The 17918-nt window shown below is 44.2% G+C and overlaps 1 long non-coding RNA gene and 1 pseudogene across 1 annotated transcript; both read left to right on the forward strand.

Moving 5' to 3' along the window:
* Positions 1–12810, forward strand: part of LOC109779214 (uncharacterized) — a 39152-nt pseudogene extending 26342 nt beyond the window's left edge.
* Positions 12811–13034: 224 nt separating this feature from the next.
* Positions 13035–15303, forward strand: LOC123494710 (uncharacterized). Its single transcript, XR_006666250.1, has 3 exons — positions 13035–13582; positions 13669–13871; positions 14833–15303. It is a non-coding gene; the product is annotated as an uncharacterized lncRNA (long non-coding RNA).
* The last annotated feature ends 2615 nt before the right edge of the window (positions 15304–17918 follow it).

Genomic DNA, 17918 nt, shown 5'->3' on the forward strand with positions numbered 1-17918 from the left:
ACCTCAGTTGCATATATGAGATTTGTGTTAATGAATCCAATATCACCGATTTGTCTTTTCTTCAATTCTGCGATCTTCAATCTGCATAATATAGTGAGGATAATTATAAATACATGCAATGGAAGAGCTGACCTATATAGAGAGACTTAATGACAGAAGTAGTACTACTTACAGACAGTAGCAAGTGACCGTTGATTTATCGAGGAAAACTGGAAGAACTCCTCAAATGAAACATTCCACAGTTCAGTTCCAACGAGGTCATGCTCCTCTTTAACTCTCAGCGTCAAAGTATCCCTTCCCCCAGACTCTCTGCGGGTTTTCATGTACCAATCTGTAATCTTCGCATCATCGTTGTTAGAGATCTTTCATCTTTGATGAGAGGCTTCCCGTAATGGTATTTGTGTTCGTCCACCTCCAAGAAATCATAATGTACATCGTCGGGCAGGTAATCTCCAAGATTGCTATAACCGGGCACCATCCTCGGATCATTAGCGACGATGTCGCTAGACACCTTGAGCGGGGGGCACGATTGGTTCGCTTGTTCGCCGAGCTGGGCAATTTTTTTCCCAGCTCGTCGTTCTTTTAACCTTTGATCACTGACAGTACTTCCCGACCGCTCCGCTTCGACAAATGTCTTTGCAATAATGCGCTCATAGTTGCCTTTCGGCGAAGACTTTGATGGTTTTGTCAGGGTAGCCAGAGTGCGCTTCGCTTTCACCGGATCTACCTTCTCCTCCGGAGGTGGATGTTTCTTTGCTTTCACCCCTTCAAAGAAGTTCGTCACTTCGGCTCGCATGATCTTCGTGGTTTCCTCCTCGGTCCTCTCGTATGGTAACTTCTCTGGAGTCTTCAGAGAAGGACCGAATCTGTATTGCCTGCCGCCTCTGGCTGTACTGCTAGACGCCGGCAGAGCTGACGGAGCGGCTGCGGCTGTCTTCTTTCCTTGCTTACGAGGCGGAGGAGAAGGACTACGATGCGCCGGAGCAGCCGGAGCGGCGACGGGTCTCTTCCGCCCTTGCTGACGAGGCGGAGAAGGAGGAGGCTGGCTTCTCGGGCGCGCCTTCGCAGGCGGAGAAGGAGGCGGAGTGCCGCCACGCGCCGGAGAAGGAGGCTGAGTGCCCTGATCACTCGCCGAAGGAGGAGGCGGAGTGCCTCCACGCGCCGGAGAAGGAGGCTAAGTGCCCTGATCACTCGCCGGAGGAGGAGGCGGAGTGCCCTTACTCGCCGGAGGCGTCCAGTTCGGAAGGTTGATGAGCTCCTTCCGCCATAGGCATGGAGTCTTCAGGGCAGAACCCAGCCGAGTCTCCCCTTCACCGGTAGGGTGGTCATGATGGAGGTCCTCAAATCCCTCCGTTATTTCGTCCACCGTCACCCTAGCATATCCTTCTGGAATCGGACGACAGTGAAAAGTTGCGCCGGGTTCAGGAGGTCGAACAGAGCCGACAGCCACTTTGACTTTGAAGTTCTCCCATTGCGTCATAAGGTGGCAATGTTGAGACTCCGTGATAGCATCCACGGGGTAGCTAGCAGGAGCCATCAAGACATGCTCCGGCTGAAGCAGCTCGGTGGAAGCCACGCTGCTTCTCCGCTGAGATGGCGGCGTAGCTTCGGGGGTAGTTTCAGCAGGTTGATTGCTGCGAGCTACGTCTCGTTCCTCTAGCGCTTGAACCCTTTCGTGCAGCTTCTGAATTTGGGTCTGCTCCACTTTTTTCCTCCTCTCCTGGCATTTGTAACCGCCTGCGTCCGGAAAACCAGCCTTCCACGGAACGGAGCCTGGCGTGCCTCGTGTCCGTCCAGGTGCTCAGGATTCCCGAGGGCCATTGTGAGCTCGTCGTTCTCTCTGTCTAGAACGAATGTCCCTTGCTGCGCTGCATCGATATAGTGCTGAAGACTCTTGACTGGTATTCTCATTTGCTCGTCCGTCCAAATGCACTTCCCTGATACAGGGTCCAAGGTTCCGCCAGCCCCGAAGAACCAAGTCCGGCAACGGTCTGGCCAGTTCATTGTCTCTGGTTCGATCCCTTTATCAAGCAGATCATTCTCAGCCTTGGCCCACATAGGCTGGGCTTTGAGGTAGCCACCTGAACCCGTGCGATGGTGAAGCTTCTTCTTCACAGCATTTTTCTTGTTTGTCGCTGACAACTTCTTACTCTTTTCCGATGTCTTGTGGCCACAAATGCGGGCCAGTGATCTCTGATCTTCTCATATTTGCCGATGAATTTTGGTGTCTCTTCTTTATCAAAAAATGTTTTCAGCTCATTCTTCCACCTCCTGAATAGGTCTGCCATCTTCTTAAAAGCATGATACTTGATTAATTGCTCTTTAGCTGGCTTCTCTGGATCCTCCTCTCGCGGTAGGGTGAAATTTGCCTTCAGCTCAGTCCAAAGATCATCTTTCTGCATATCATTGACATAAGACACCTCAGGGTCTTCCTTCTTAGGCTTATACCATTGGTGGATGCTGATCGGATCTTGTCCCTAACAAGAACCCCACACTGAGCAGCAAATGCTTCGTTTGTTCGGATGGGTTCAATCGGTTGGCCGTCACGCGCGATTGTTGTGATCTCAAACCTTTCATCTAAGCGCAACTTTCTCTTTGGGCCTCGTCTCTTTACCGAAGTTGTGCTCGATCCGGAGGGCTAGAAAAAAGAAGAAAGACGAGAGTTAATTAATATGTGTACATACCAAAACAATGAATGCATCCATTAGCTAGTCAGCATAGGCTTAACTAATATATTTACCTGGACGGACTCTGTTCGGTCACCGGAGCCGTCACCACGGGCTCCTTCTTGCACCAGCATTGGGTCACCGGAGCCATCATAATCATGTCTTTCCTCCTCCACTCTTCGATCACCGTAGCCTGCTTCTTCACCCTGTTCTTCCAAACCATCATTGTCGTTAAGATACGACAAGACATCACCTCCGGCTAAGATTATGTCCCCCAACACCTCTTCTGCTTCCTCGTCTCGTCCGTGCTCCATTGTTTCTGCAAATATTACAACATGGAAATTATTACACAAACATGACAGCATGTGGATATATTAGTGCAAACGTAGACCTAGCTTATTCTGGGTTTGGGGTGGCCTCGGCAATGCTTCAAGGGTAGGGGCGCGGCGGGAGGGGGTAGGAGACCGACATCGTTTTTTTCTAGGGTTTGGGTGCCGTCGAGAGTTCTGGTCGAGCGAGAGGGCCGGGGGGTGCTCCCGTGGTATAAGTTATCACGGTCGAAGTTATCCGGGAGGGGGTTATATCGACAGCGACGACATACATACATGGAAAAATAATGTTATCGGGGAGGGGGTAGGTCGAACCCCCCCCCTCGTGTTGAAGTTATCGGGACACGGGGTATATCGACAATGACATATCCGATAAAAAATAAGAAGACGAAGAAGAATTAAAAAGAGGAGAAGAAGATATTAATAGAGGAGAAGATTGAAGAAAAAAAAGAAGAAAAAAAGAGGAGAAGAAGTTCTATTTTCTCTTCTTCTCCTCTATTCCTTTCTTCTTCTCCTCTTTTTTTCTTCTTTTTTCTTCTTCTTATTTATTTCTCATCTTCTTCCTCTCCTCTTCTTCTCCTTTCTTCTTCTTCTTATTTTCCTTTTTCCTCTCATTCTTTTTCTTCTTCTTCCTTTCGTAGCTAGATATATAAAACTTTTCTAAAAATGTAACTTTTGCATATATAAAACTTTTTCTTCTTCCTTCTTCTTCCTTCTATTCCTTCTTCCTAAATATATAAAACTTTTCTAAAAATGAAACTAACCTAAAATGTACTAAATCAGAGAACATATATAGATAAAACTTTTCTAAAAATCTAACTTTTGCATATATGTATTTTTAAAACATCATTAGAATTGAAAAAATACATACATACATACAAAAAACATGTAAAAAATACATACATACATATATGAACATACATAAAAAAATACATATATCTAAAAAATACATACATACATATATGAAAATCTAAAAACATGTAAAAAATAGCACGGCGGCGGGGCCGGCAGAGGCGCGGTGCTCACAGAGGGAGGAGCGCGCGGCGGGCGGCGTCGGGGCAAGCAGGGCCGCGGGGAGTGGCGCGGAGACGGCGTCGGGGCAGGGGCGGCATGCGACGACGACGTCGGGCGAGGGCGCGGGCGACGGCGACGACGGGCGCGGGCGACTGCGACGGCGGGGCGGGTCGGGGGCGGGGCAGGGACGGCGCGCAGCGACGACGTCGGGCGAGGGCGCGGCGACGGCGAGGGCGCGGCCGAGCTCGGGCAGCCTGGCGGCATCGTCGGAGGGATCGAAAAACTGACGAAATTTTCACAAGTGCTGGCTTATATAGCAAACCCATTGGTACCGGTTGGTGGCACAAACCGGTACCAATGCCACCTTTAGTCCCGGTTGGTGGCACAAACCGGTACCAATGCCACCTTTAGTCCCGGTTGGTGCCACCAACCGGGACGAAAGGCCTCTTTTCAGCAGCCCAAAGGCGGGAAGCGGCGGCCTTTGGTCCCGGTTGGTGGCACCAACCGGGACTAAAGGGGGGGCATTGGTACCGGTTGGTGCCACGAACCGGTACCAATGCACCCCTTTAGTAGGCCTTGTGTTGCTGCGTCCGCGTCGAAAGTTTAGTCCCACCTCGCTAGTTGAGAGGGGCGTGCAGTGGTTTATAAGCCCCACTGCCGCTCCCCCTCGAGCTCCTCTCCATTGCAGGCTTACGGGCCTAATTGTCACTGCTATGCCTGATGGGCCTACTGGGCCTTCTGCGGGCCTGAATCCTGGCCCATCGATGGGTTTCTAGTCGATTCAGGCCGTGGTGGCCCAGTAGTTGGCATATTTTTTTATTTTTTGCCTGCTTTTTTGTTTTCTTTTTTGCTTTATTTTTTTTGTTTCTACTTACAACAAAAAACTTATTTATTTTATTTTATTTTGTTTTTAATTACTTATTTATTTTACTTTATGATAATTCTTTTTGCTATTAAAGTTTCTAACAAAAAAGTTCTTTATGAAAATTCTTTTTGCTTTCAATGATTTTGAACAGAAAATACTTCGATAATTTTATTTGCATCAATTTTAGTTTCAATAATACTAGAGGTTGCTTATAATGTTTTGAACAGAGAATACTTAATTTTATTTATGTTATTAAAGTTTATTTTATTTTGTTTCTACTTATATATTTTATTAAATTTTATATTATTTTGTTTCTAATTACTTATTTATTTTATTTGTTATTTTTCATGCACCATTTTTCATGCATTTACTGATTATTTTGAGCTATAAGACCCTAAAGTTGAAAAGCATTTCAAATGAACTCTGAAAAGGTTGAAAATTGGCATGGTATCATCATTTCATCCACATAGCATGTGCAACAAAGTTGAGAGGGTTACGGAAAAACTGGATGCACTTCGTGTACAAAACGGACAATCTCTTTTGAAGTATCAGGATTTCATACGGAAACTCGTCTGTTACAAAGGGATTTTATTTTTTAAGACTTATTTGAACTCCTGACTTTTTGTGTGTTCAAAATGCACCATTCAAAGCCACATCATCAATTTTCAACCCTATCTGACTTCATTTGTTATTTTTCATGCATTAATTGATTATTTTGAGCTATAAGACCCTGAAATTGAAAAGCATTTCAAATGAACTCTGAAAAGGTTGAAAGTTGGCATGGTATCATCATTTCATCCACATAGCATGTGCAAGAAAGTTGAGAGGGTTATGGCAAAAACTGGATGCACTTCGTGTACAAATCGGACAATGGTATCATACTCGTCTGTTACAAAGTTGGCATGGTATCATCATAATAGTTGCGGGAGAAAGTCTTCACTTTTTCTTCGCTTGTGTCATTTGCTTATTGCGCCGTAACCATGGATAATCTTCATCATTTATCAGGATGCTTGGGTCAGCCTTGACTTTGAAAGGAGTAATTTCATGAAACTTTTCATAATCTTCAGACATGTCTGTCTTGCCCTCCACTCCCACGATGTCCCTTTTTCCTGAAAGAACTATGTGGCGCTTTGGCTCATCGTATGATGTATTCGCTTCCTTATCTTTTCTTTTTCTCGGTTTGGTAGACATGTCCTACACATAGATAACTTGGGCCACATCATTGGCTTGGATGACGGTTCGTCAGTGTACCCAAGATTTTTCAGATCCACTGTTGTCATTCCGTACTGTGGGTCTACCTGTACCCCGCCTCCTGACAGATTGACCCATTTGCACTTAAACAAAGGGACCTTAAAATCATGTCCGTAGTCAAGTTCCCATATGTCCACTATCTAACCATAATATGTGTCCTTTCCCCTCTCGGTTGCTGCATCAAAGCGGACACCGCTGTTTTGGTTGGTGCTCTTTTGATCTTGGTCGATCGTGTAAAATATATTCCCATTTATCTCGTATCCTTTGTAAGTCAATACAGTCAAAGATGGTCCCCTGGACAACGGGTACAGCTCATCACAAACAGTGTTGTCACCTCTGAGACGTGTTTCCAACCAACTGCTGAAAGTCCTCATGTGTTCACATGTAATCCAGTCGTCGCATTGCTCCGGGTGTTTGGGGCGCAGACTGTTCTTGTGTTCATCGACATACGGGGTCACCAAGGTAGAGTTCTGTAGAACTGTGTAGTGTGCTTGAGACCAAGAATGCCCGTCCCTGCATATTATTGAGTCCGCTCCTAGCGTGCCTTTTCCAGTCAGTCTCCCCTCATACCGCGATTTAGGGAGACCTATCTTCTTAAGGCCAGGAATGAAGTCAACACAAAACCCAATGACATCCTCTGTTTGATGGCCCATGGAGATGCTTCCTTCTGGCCTAGCGCGGTTACGGACATATTTTTTAGGAATCCCATGAACCTCTTAAAGGGGAACATATTGTGTAGAAATACGGGCCCCAGAATGACAATCTCGTTGACTAGATGAACTAGGACGTGTGTCATGATATTGAAGAAGGATGGTGGGAACACCAGCTCGAAACTGAAAGACATTGCGCCACATCACTCCTTAGCCTTGATATGATTTTTGGATCGATCACCTTCTGAGAGATTGCATTGAGGAATGCACATAGCTTCACAATGGCTAATCGGACCTTTTCTGGTAGAAGCCCCCTGAATGCAACCGGAAGCAGTTGCGTCATAATCACGTGGTAGTCATGAGACTTTAGGTTCTGGAACTTTTTCTTGGCATATTTATTATTCCCTTTATATTCGACGCGAAGCCAGTCGGGACCTTCATACTGAGCAGGCATTCAAAGAAGATTTCTTTCTCTTCTTTCGTAAGAGCGTAGCTGGCAGGACCTTCATACTGCTTCGGAGGCATGCCGTCTTTTTCATGCAAACGTTGCAGGTCCTCCCGTGCCTCAGGTGTATCTTTTGTCTTCCCATACACGCCCAAGAAGCCTAGCAGGTTCACGCAAAGGTTCTTCGTCACGTGCATCACGTCGATTGAAGAGCGGACCTCTAGGTCTTTCCAGTAGGGTAGGTCCCAAAATATAGATTTCTTCTTCCACATGGGTGCGTGTCCCTCAGCGTCATTCGGAACAGCTAGTCCGCCGGGACCCTTTCCAAAGATTACGTGTAAATCATTGACCATAGCAAGTACGTGATCACCGGTACGCATGGCGGGCTTCTTCCGGTGATCTGCCTCGCCTTTGAAATGCTTGCCTTTCTTTCGACATTGATGGTTGGTCGGAAGAAATCGACGATGGCCCAGGTACACATTCTTCCTGCATTTTTCCAGCTATATACTTTCAGTGTCATCTAAACAGTGCGTGCATGCGTGGTATCCCTTGTTTGTCTGTCCTGAAAGGTTACTGAGAGCGGGCCAATCGTTGATGGTTACAAATAGCAACACGTGCAGGTTAAATTCCTCCTGTTTGTGCTCATCGCACGTACATACACCGTTTCCATTCCACAGCTGTAAAAGTTCTTCAACTAATGGCCTTAGGTACACATCAATGTCGTTGCCGGGTTGCTTAGGGCCTTGGATGAGAACTGGCATCATAATGAACTTCCGCTTCATGCACATCCAAGGAGGAAGGTTATACATACATAGAGTCACGGGCCAGGTGTTGTGATTGCTGCTCTGCTCCCCGAAAGGATTAATGCCATCCGCGCTTAAACCAAACCATACGTTCCTTGGGTCACCTGCAAACTCAGCCCAGTACTTTCTCTCGATTTTTCTCCACTGCGATCCGTCAGCGGGTGCTCTCAACTTCCCGTCTTTCTTACGGTCCTCACTGTGCCATCGCATCAACTTTGCATGCTCTTCGTTTCTGAACAGACGTTTCAACCGTGGTATTATAGGAGCATACCACATCACCTTCGCAGGAACCCTCTTCCTAGGGGGGCTCGCCGTCAACATCACCAGGGTCATCTCGTCTGATCTTATACCGCAATGCACCGCATACCGGGCATGCGTTCAGATCCTTGTACGCACCGCGATAGAGGATGTCGTCATTAGGGCATGCATATATCTTCTGCACCTCCAATCCTAGAGGGCATACGACCTTCTTTGCTGCGTATGTACTGTCGGGCAATTCGTTATCCTTTGGAAGCTTCTTCTTCAATATTTTCAATAGCTTCTCAAATCCTTTGTCAGGCACAGCATTCTCTGCCTTCCACTGCAGCAATTCTAGTACGGTACCGAGCTTTGTGTTGCCATCGTCGCAACTGGGGTACAACCCTTTTTTGTGATCCTCTAACATGCGATCGAACTTCAGCTTCTCCTTTTGACTTTCGCATTGCGTCCTTGCATCGACAATGACCCGGCGGAGATCATCATCATCGGGCACTGGTTCCTCTTGATCTTCAGCAGCTTCCCCCGTTGCAGCATCACCGTATTCAGGGGGCACATAGTTGTCATCGTCCTCTTCTTCTTTGCCGTCTTCCATCATAACCCCTATTTCTCCGTGCCTCGTCCAAACATTATAGTGTGGCATGAAACCCTTGTAAAGCAGGTGGGTGTGAAGGATTTTCCGGTCAGAGTAAGACTTCGTATTCCCACATTTAGGGCATGGACAACACATAAAACCATTCTTCCTGTTTGCCTCAGCCACTTCGAGAAAATCATGCACGCCCTTAATGTACTCGGAGGTGTGTCTGTCACCGTACATCCATTGCCGGTTCATCTGCGTGCATTATATATAATTAAGTGTGTCAAAAACCATTACAGAACATCATGAATAGATAATTAAGTGACCAAATTAATAGACATCATGACATTAAAACCAAAGTACATACATAGTTCTCATCTAACAACATATAGCTCTCCAGAGCATCTAATTAATTAAACCATACATTGAAACTATGTAAAACATTTCAATGCGAAAACAAATGCGATCATAATCGCAACCAAGGTAACCATTGATCCAACGGCATAATGATACCAAGCCTCGGTATGAATGACATATTTTCTAATCTTTCTAATCTTCAAGCGCATTGCATCCATCTTGATCTTGTGATCATCGATGACATTCGCAACATGCAACTCCAATATCATCTTCTCCTCCTCAATTTTTTTTATTTTTTCCTTCAAGAAATTATTTTCTTCTTCAACTAAATTTAACCTCTCGACAATAGGGCCGGTTGGAATTTCTGGTTCACATACCTCCTAGATAAATAAAATCTATGTCACGTTGGTCGGCATAATTTTCATAAACAATAAATGAACCAATAGTTATAAAGATATTATATACCACATCTGAATCATAGACAGGACGAGGGCCGACGGGGGCGGATACCAAAACCATCGCACTATATAATAACAAGCAATAAAATAGTAAAAAAAAAAATTAGACAAGTATCTATCTAAAGTAAGAATTTTTTTCTTTCAGAAAGAAGATAAGAACAAGAGGCTCACCACGGTGGTGCCGGTGACGAGATCGGCGCGGGCGATCGACGGCGGTGAAGACGGGAATGGGACGTGACGGGCCGCTAAACCTAGACAAATCTCGAGGAAAATGGAGCTTTGAGGTCGAGCTTCGAGACGAGAAATCTTAACTAGTGTGGCTCGGGCATTTCATCGAACACTTCATGTGCATAGGAGGTGAGGTACAGCACCACAAAGCCCTCCCCTCGCCGGCCAGAGAAAAACAGAGCACTGGAGTGCTCTGCTCGCGGGCGAGGGGTATATATAGGCACCTCATTGGTCCCGGTTCGTGGCATGAACCAGGACTAAAGGGCAGCCTGTGGTCCCGGTTCAAGCCACCTTCCGGGACCAATGGTGGTGGGCCAGGAGCAAGGCCCATTGGTCCCGGTTCGTCCCATCAACCGGGACCAAAGGAGCCAGACGAACCGGGACCAATGCCCCCACGAGGCCCGGCAGGCCCCTGGCCTCACGAACCGGGACCAGTGCCCCCATGGGTCCCGGTTCTGGACTGAACCGGGACTAATGGGCTGACCCGGCCTGAACCAAAGCCCTCTTTTCTACTAGTGTAACTGAATGTTGTACCCTCAACCGTGGCAAGCAAAATTTTCATGCAATCAGCATCACAAACATTCAGTGGTAGTTAATAGTCTATATCCTTGGTCACTCTGCAAACTTTACCATTTCTCTCAAGATTAAACCTAATATGACCATAGCTAACAGAGAAGCTCTAAGTAGCGATAATCTGAGTTTTAATATAGCTGTTGCTAATATATGAGAAGAATGTGAGTACAGAAGATCATAAACTGATCCAGTAAAGTAATACTATTAGTTTTAGGATATATATATATATATATATCTTCTCACGTTCTTCAAGTAGTCAGTTGTTAACTATATTTGTAATATAGTTAGATTTGTTTCATTACATCGGAAGTCATGCCATAAAATATATTCAAACTTCTCTCCTGATTCAAGTCGCTGCCATGCTGTTATATATTTCTTTTCTTCATTATGATTACATTATAGATGGCTTTCTTAGCACTGATAAATTCACTGATGTAACACTTCTATTTTGATTCAGCAAAATCTGGTATTGATTATTATGGTGGCTTTCAGTAAGTAACTCTTTACAATTTCAGTCCTTTTTATCATTGGTTGAGTGCAGGCTAATGCAAAACCATTAACTACAATTCTTAGTAATGCCAACACCTACGCGGCATCACACATGCATGCACCATGTATTGTGATAATAAATGTCTTCTTTCTAACTTGTCTTTTTGTGGCCACAATCTCACATATATAATACTCTTGCTTTAAATTGAGTCTTACTGTAAACAATAAAAACACTTTTTATGAACGGAACGTATCAATGGGGCGCGGCGTGCCGCCGCGCGGGCAATGCTAGTAATAACTAAGCATGCTATATTGCTATATACGCCGCCCAAGAGTCCAAAATTTCTGTTGCTCGTGGTTTCCTAAATCTGACACAGGTTTGTATAACCGTTAGTTCCAACATTCAACACTACTTTGTTCTGGGTTAATTAAAGAGCACTGCTACGTGGACGACAGTTGCCAGACGAAATTCAGAGGACATACTATATCCAACCATCCAGGGCAAGTTTACACAGCAGCAGACGGTTAGACTATCGTGTGAGTGTCGTTCAGCCGAAAGTCATCCGTAAAGTACTTCCGTAATTAAAATAGTAACCAGCATTAAGCAATCATTAAAGCACTGCAGTGCTCTTTTAAGCATCAGTTTACGAGGTAATCATGTGGAAAAAAAATATAAATGCGTTGTTTATACATAAACATGAAAACTTTCCAAACTATCTATCAGAAATTCAGCATGTCTTAATCTAGAGGTGTAAAAGTCAAATCTATTTCCAGACGGAATGCAAATGTTTATCGCTGCAGCTGCACATGATCGTACTAGCTAGAGCAATTCGTTGTTGTGCTATGTTTGTTTCCCCTGAAGCTATTTGTTCATGAACCTTACTTGAGTTTTTATCTTTATAATGTGTAAATCGGCAGTTCTAGCTGTTCTTTTTAAGTAGTGTTCTTTCATTACATATGCTGTACACAAGTTTAAGGAGATATGTAGCTTTTTCTAGTTCAATCAACCTTAACAGAACATGAAGACCCTAGTTTGCTAGGAACTTTTGTATCCACGGCCACAACTGAAATGCTCATGGTGTAAATTTCTATTCACTGGGCATTGTTCAATATCATTGGTATTATCCAGATTAATCTAACTTAGTACTTATTCACATCATAATGAGCTTATTCGTAGATTTCAAGAAAAGAAAAGAGAAGATTATACAAGATGGTTTAACCAATCAGCTAGATGAGAAGAATATCTTTTTCTTTAGCTGGTGGATAACCATGGCACCTTCATGCTTGAATTTTTCGTTCCAGCCAATAATGCATTATCGCCATCGTGCTATCTTACATATTAAGAGTGACATATTTTAAATTCTATGTATTATAGGAGAGAGTCGTCCAAAATCTACAATGCCAAGCCCAGTTCTTCGGCAAGTGCTGGGGATGTTGTGCTCTCACCTCAATCATCAAAAGGGCTTGCTACTCCTGGAAAACCCTCCCCTAAGAAGCGCAAGGGTCCTCTTCCATTTAGTATCAACCAGGATGAGTCGCGGAGCAAAGAGCTGAGCCCTATTGGAGATATCAACAACGGCCCAATGAAGTGCAGGGCGCCATCGTCGCCGGCTGCTACAAGCAGTTCACCATGCAAGAGTAGGAGCAAAGATGAGCATGGGTGCTGTAACGACATGCCTTGCCATAGCCTGCAGAGAAAATCCAGTGACATGAGTGCCTTTTCTTCTCCACCTACTGGCCCTCAAACTCAATTCATCTTAGTTTCAATGGTTGGTCACCAAGACGTGGGGGCGTCAACTAATGTGATTTCTCCCAGGGAAAAGCGCAGGAAGAATTAGAAAATGGGTGTATCTGTATTTTCATCTTCAACAACTGGTGTCCATTTTAGACTGCGGAATCAGTGAGAGTAACTCCAACAGCTCCCCTATCTTCAAATTAACCGTCTTTGAAGTTGAGACCAATAGTTTCGTAAACTGGCCTTAACTTTAGATAATCCCGTAAAAGTGGTCTGTTCTCCCCGCAGGTTTCTGGGAAGATCATCTTCGCGTATCTCCTTGGCCGCCGCCTCCCTGACGTCCATCTTTCTGTATCTCTAATGTCGGACGGGAATCATATACCAAATGCCGCATGGAGAGCAATTTCGATCATCTGTGCACTGAATCCTGTCTCTCTCTTCCTTTTTTTCAGACTCTCTCTCTCTCTCTTCCTTTCTTTTTTATTCTTTTCTTTTTGTTTCAAAGTTCAACCAACAAAGCTACCGGGCCGGAGGTCCATCCCCAACGCTTCGTTGTCTTCCTCCTTCAGCGTGCGCGCACACGCATGCACAAGACGAAGCAGCAGAAACGGCAGCACGCGTGATCCCCGCCGCTCCATCGGTCCACGAACCGATTCTGCTACTCATCCGTTTAAATCCACCTCCAGAAACTGACGGACCGAACCGAATAACGCATTGGATTCGTCGCCAGCCCGGCCATCACTCCAAACGTCACCCGGGTCACGCGTACGCCCGGACCTCCCCATATAAAACACCAATGTCTCGTTTCCCCAATTTATTTCCTTCGCTTCGCAACCTTCCCACGCCAGAGCCAAAACCGCGCCGTCTTACGCCCGCCGCCGCCGGAGGTAAGCACTCCTACCCGTCTTGGCGCACATCAGGCACCCTCTCGCCTCTCGACATTGCTCACCTCCCTGACATCTGTTCCTGGAAGTTCGCGTGGCCAGGCCGCCGCTTCCGCTCGGGACTGACACCACCGTCGAGTCGCCTGAGGACCGGTCCGGCCATTCCATCCGCGTGACAGGATTCGCTTCGTTGCCAGGAGGCATGCCAACCACTTGGACAGCAACGGAGTTCAGCGGCCACGACGCAGCACACCGACGCGGACCTCGACATCACCATCGGCGACATGGCTGGGTAATCAAACCAAAACCTAAACCCGTAGTATGAACCTGAGCGATGGCAGGAGGTGTTTTTTTCTCTTGAGGGAAGCGATGTCAGGACGTGATGGTGGTGATAGTTTTCAAATCCTTTGAGTACATTTTGGGTTCTAGTATATGTTAAATCCAGTCAAAATGGGCAGATCTGATTAATTCCATGTAGTTTGAGTTCCATAAAGTTGGTTTGGTGTTAGTTTATTTTTGATATGGCAATAGAATGTTCGGGAATCCACCGGCAAAAAAAAAAGGTTTGGAAATCACTCGATTGTTATTTCTACTGTTGGAGAATTTATTAATTTTCTAAAATTATTTTATGATCTATTTTATTTATTAAAACTATTTTTGCGTATATTGTTTTGAGTTGATCATTTTGGTGCTGTACGTAGTCTCATTATATATAACTATACTAAATTTGGTGTTTAATTTCCATCTGAAAAAACCGATAGAATTATTTTATGCTATGCTAAATTCATAGTTGGTGTTTAACTGTTATTGAGATTCATCTAAGTATTTTTTTGTTAATTAGTACTTTTAAGCATGGCACCTTGTTGCTTGAAATGTCCATGGTCTTATATTATTTAATGTATTGCCATGCTATGTTTAGTGTTATGTACTTATGTTCAATCTTGATATGTTTCTAGCCTATGTATATAATGGGCAATAGTAGTGTCAATAGTATATAATGGGTAATAGTAGTGTCAATAGTATATAATGGGTAATAGTACACTGGTCAGTAGCATAATTCATAGTAGAATGGTTGACTTGTTGGTGAATTGTTGCTTGGCCGCGATGAACCTAGACCCTACCATTCGCTGAAAAACCTCTCTACTTACCTCTTCATCATGCTACCTCATGACACTCAATTTGTATACTGATGTTATTTGGAATTATATTTGCTAGTTTATTTATATTATTTTATTTGTTATTACAATGAGTAGGAGATGACATGACTGGGAAGGAGCACCACCTGGAATAGGGAGATGAAGGACTCGTCAACGTAGGCATGCCTCTCTCTTTGATCATGCTTATATATAACTTGCTTTAAATATTGCATAGTATTTTATGGTTTATAAGCATGCATGATATTTAATCTTGTAGGTAGTGTCAATTGACACTTTAAAGTGATTTGCTTGTCGCTTGTTTCACTTGACGTCGGAGTGTAATTATGTACTAATCATGCATAAAGTAGAAATGCTTAGCCATGCTCAATAATCTATATGTAGTTGCCACTTCAGATGAGTTTCCAGGATCAATGACACTTTGAAACTTACAATTGAGCTCGTCGAGCTAGGACATTGGGCCAGTTGTTGGTTCATCTACTCTGGGCGAAACTTACCAACCAAACACTTATCCATGTGGCAGATGAATCAAGGATTCAAGTAGCAATTGGCTACCCTTCAAAAGCTGAAGAGAGAAATATGTCCCCCCCCCCCCAGGTACCACATGATGTCTGATAAGTCTTGGATTTTAAGATCGTGAAAACAGTAAAATCACACGCTATATGAGTTCTGGCTTAGTCAAGTACGTTAGCCTCAGTTGCTGATGTCACCATATTGCTTATGGGGTGTCCGTTTGTCTGATATGGTGACATACACTTAGGTGTTTGCCCCGGTATCTCACATCTTTGGGGATCTAGCTAAAAGCCCTTGCCGTGGCCTCTCCACCGACACACCAAATTTTGTGTGCTATGGTAGCAACGACTAGTGGCAATAACAAGAAATTGTATTATGTGGTTAAGTGTATAACCTTTGTAGAGTGTAAAATTTTCATGAATGGCCATTTGCAATTAGGGACGACACATGAATCCATTCTGCCAAAAAGAATCTCAGTATGTTGTTGCATCAAACAAAGAGCGTGAGTTGGTCGAGGACCCTCCCTAGGATGAAATATATGTCGGAGATAAAACCATTTTCTCATCCAAAAAGGCTTTTTATCAAAACTATTGTGATATTGCAAAAAAATGATGTTTTGGAAATGAACCATGTAAACTTTCTTTGAAGCTACATGTAACTGATAAGTCTCCTCTCTAGGAGGCATGATGAGTATGTAATATACTCATGCCAATACTTTCGTGGTACCTGAGAGTTTTATGAAGGCGAGGGCGTTGACTATGACTAATACGAGGACCCAAAGGAGTGCGGCTATGTGATCTACATTAATTTGAATGATTATATGACATAAGAACTGATAAAGGGCAAATTGTGGAATGCTTTACCTGAACTTGAAAAGGGGCAGGGATGCTTACCAACAATTTACTTTGGTACATAAACAAAAAATAAGTTGCATCAACAAAAGTACATAGTTTCGTACAGAAGTACATATTTTCTTACAGGTTCCTTTTCATACCTTACTCATTCTCTTGCGATAAGGAGGTTCAAACAAAAACTTGCTGACCATGGCATCGGTATCCAAATTAATTCTACAAGATTTTCCCATGTCCAAATCTTTAACCTTAATGCAGTCCATAAGAACAATCTGTAAACCAATGATTTTACAGTTAGTACTTACCAATGTCAAAGAAAAACGATTAGTTACAGCAGCTCCTACTGAGCTTCTAGTACTTACCAATGGCACAACCACACAACCAGTCATATTAGCCTGTTTCTTATCCTGTTTCTTCTGAAACTCATAGCAAACTTTCTTAAAGCGATTGAAGACTACATATGCCCAGTCAATGTATTGCAATTGTTTGAACTCATTCAATACTTCAAGTGTAGCTGGGGTTATATAAAAAGAGAGTCCTTGCAGTAGAAATTCGTCTAGCACCACCCCAAGGATAACCTTGATGAGCATATCCTTGTCTGTAAGTTTGGAGACTTCCCTGTCTTGACATTTATTGACCAACAAACGAATGTTTTTCTCGGCGAACACCTTTTTTTCGTCGACTTTCACCTGATTGTCCTCGGCGTTTGCCTCATTGTTGTCCTCGGACGTCGCCTCATCAGTATTGCCCTTGGCGTTTGCTTGATTGGCCTCGGCGTTTGCCTCTTCGTTGCCCTCGGCGTCCGCCTCATCATTATTGCCCTTGGCACCTGCCTCATCATTATTGTTTCCAGCCTTTCTTTTTGCACCTTTTTTGAACTTTCTAGCTACGTAGTTCAGCGTTGTCTACATCTTGTCATATTCTTCCATTGCTGATGCTGAACTTGGGAGCTCCTTCTTAGAGCCAACTGCCAGCTGAAGAACATGCTGCACCAGTTGCTGATGCTGAACTATCCTATTGTGGATAACCAAAGAGGTGGTGCAGCATGTTCTTCAGCTGCCAGTGGGCTCTAAGAAGGAGCTCCCAAGTTCAGCATCAGCAATGGAAGAATATGACAAGATGTACACAGCGCTGAACTACGTAGCTAGAAACTTCAAAAAAGATGCAAAAAGAAAGGCTGGAAACAATAATGATGAGGCGGCGCCAAGGGCAACGATGAGGCAAACGCCAAGGCCAATCAGGCGGATGCCGAGGGCAATACTGATGAGGCGACATCCGAGGACAACAGTGAGGCAAACGCCGAGGCCAATCAGGTGAAATTCGACAAAAAAAGAAAGGTGTTCAGCGAGAAAAACCATTCGTTTGTTGGTCGATAAATGTCAAGACAGGGAAGTCTCCAAACTTACTAACAAGGATATGCTCGTCAAGTTTATCCTTGGTGGGGTGCTTGACAAATTTCTACTGCCAGGACTCTCTTTTTTATATAACCCCAGCTACACTTGAAGCAGTGAATGAGTTCGAACAATTGCAAGACATTGACGGGGCATATCTAGTCATCGATCGCTTTAAGAAAGCTTGTTATGAGTTTCAGAAGAAACGGGATAAGAAACAGGCTAATATGACAGGTTGTGTGGTTGTGCCATTGGTAAGTACTAGAAGCTCAGTAGGAGCTGCTGCAACTAATAGTTTTTCTTTGACATCGGTAAGTACTAACTATAGAATCATTGGTTTACAGATTGTTTCTTATGGACTGCATTGAGGGTAATGATTTGGACATGGAAAATCTTGTAGAATTAATGTATATATTGATGCCATGGTCAG

This window comes from Aegilops tauschii, chromosome 7, assembly GCF_002575655.3.
Source record: "Aegilops tauschii subsp. strangulata cultivar AL8/78 chromosome 7, Aet v6.0, whole genome shotgun sequence".
Lineage (NCBI taxonomy): Eukaryota > Viridiplantae > Streptophyta > Magnoliopsida > Poales > Poaceae > Aegilops > Aegilops tauschii.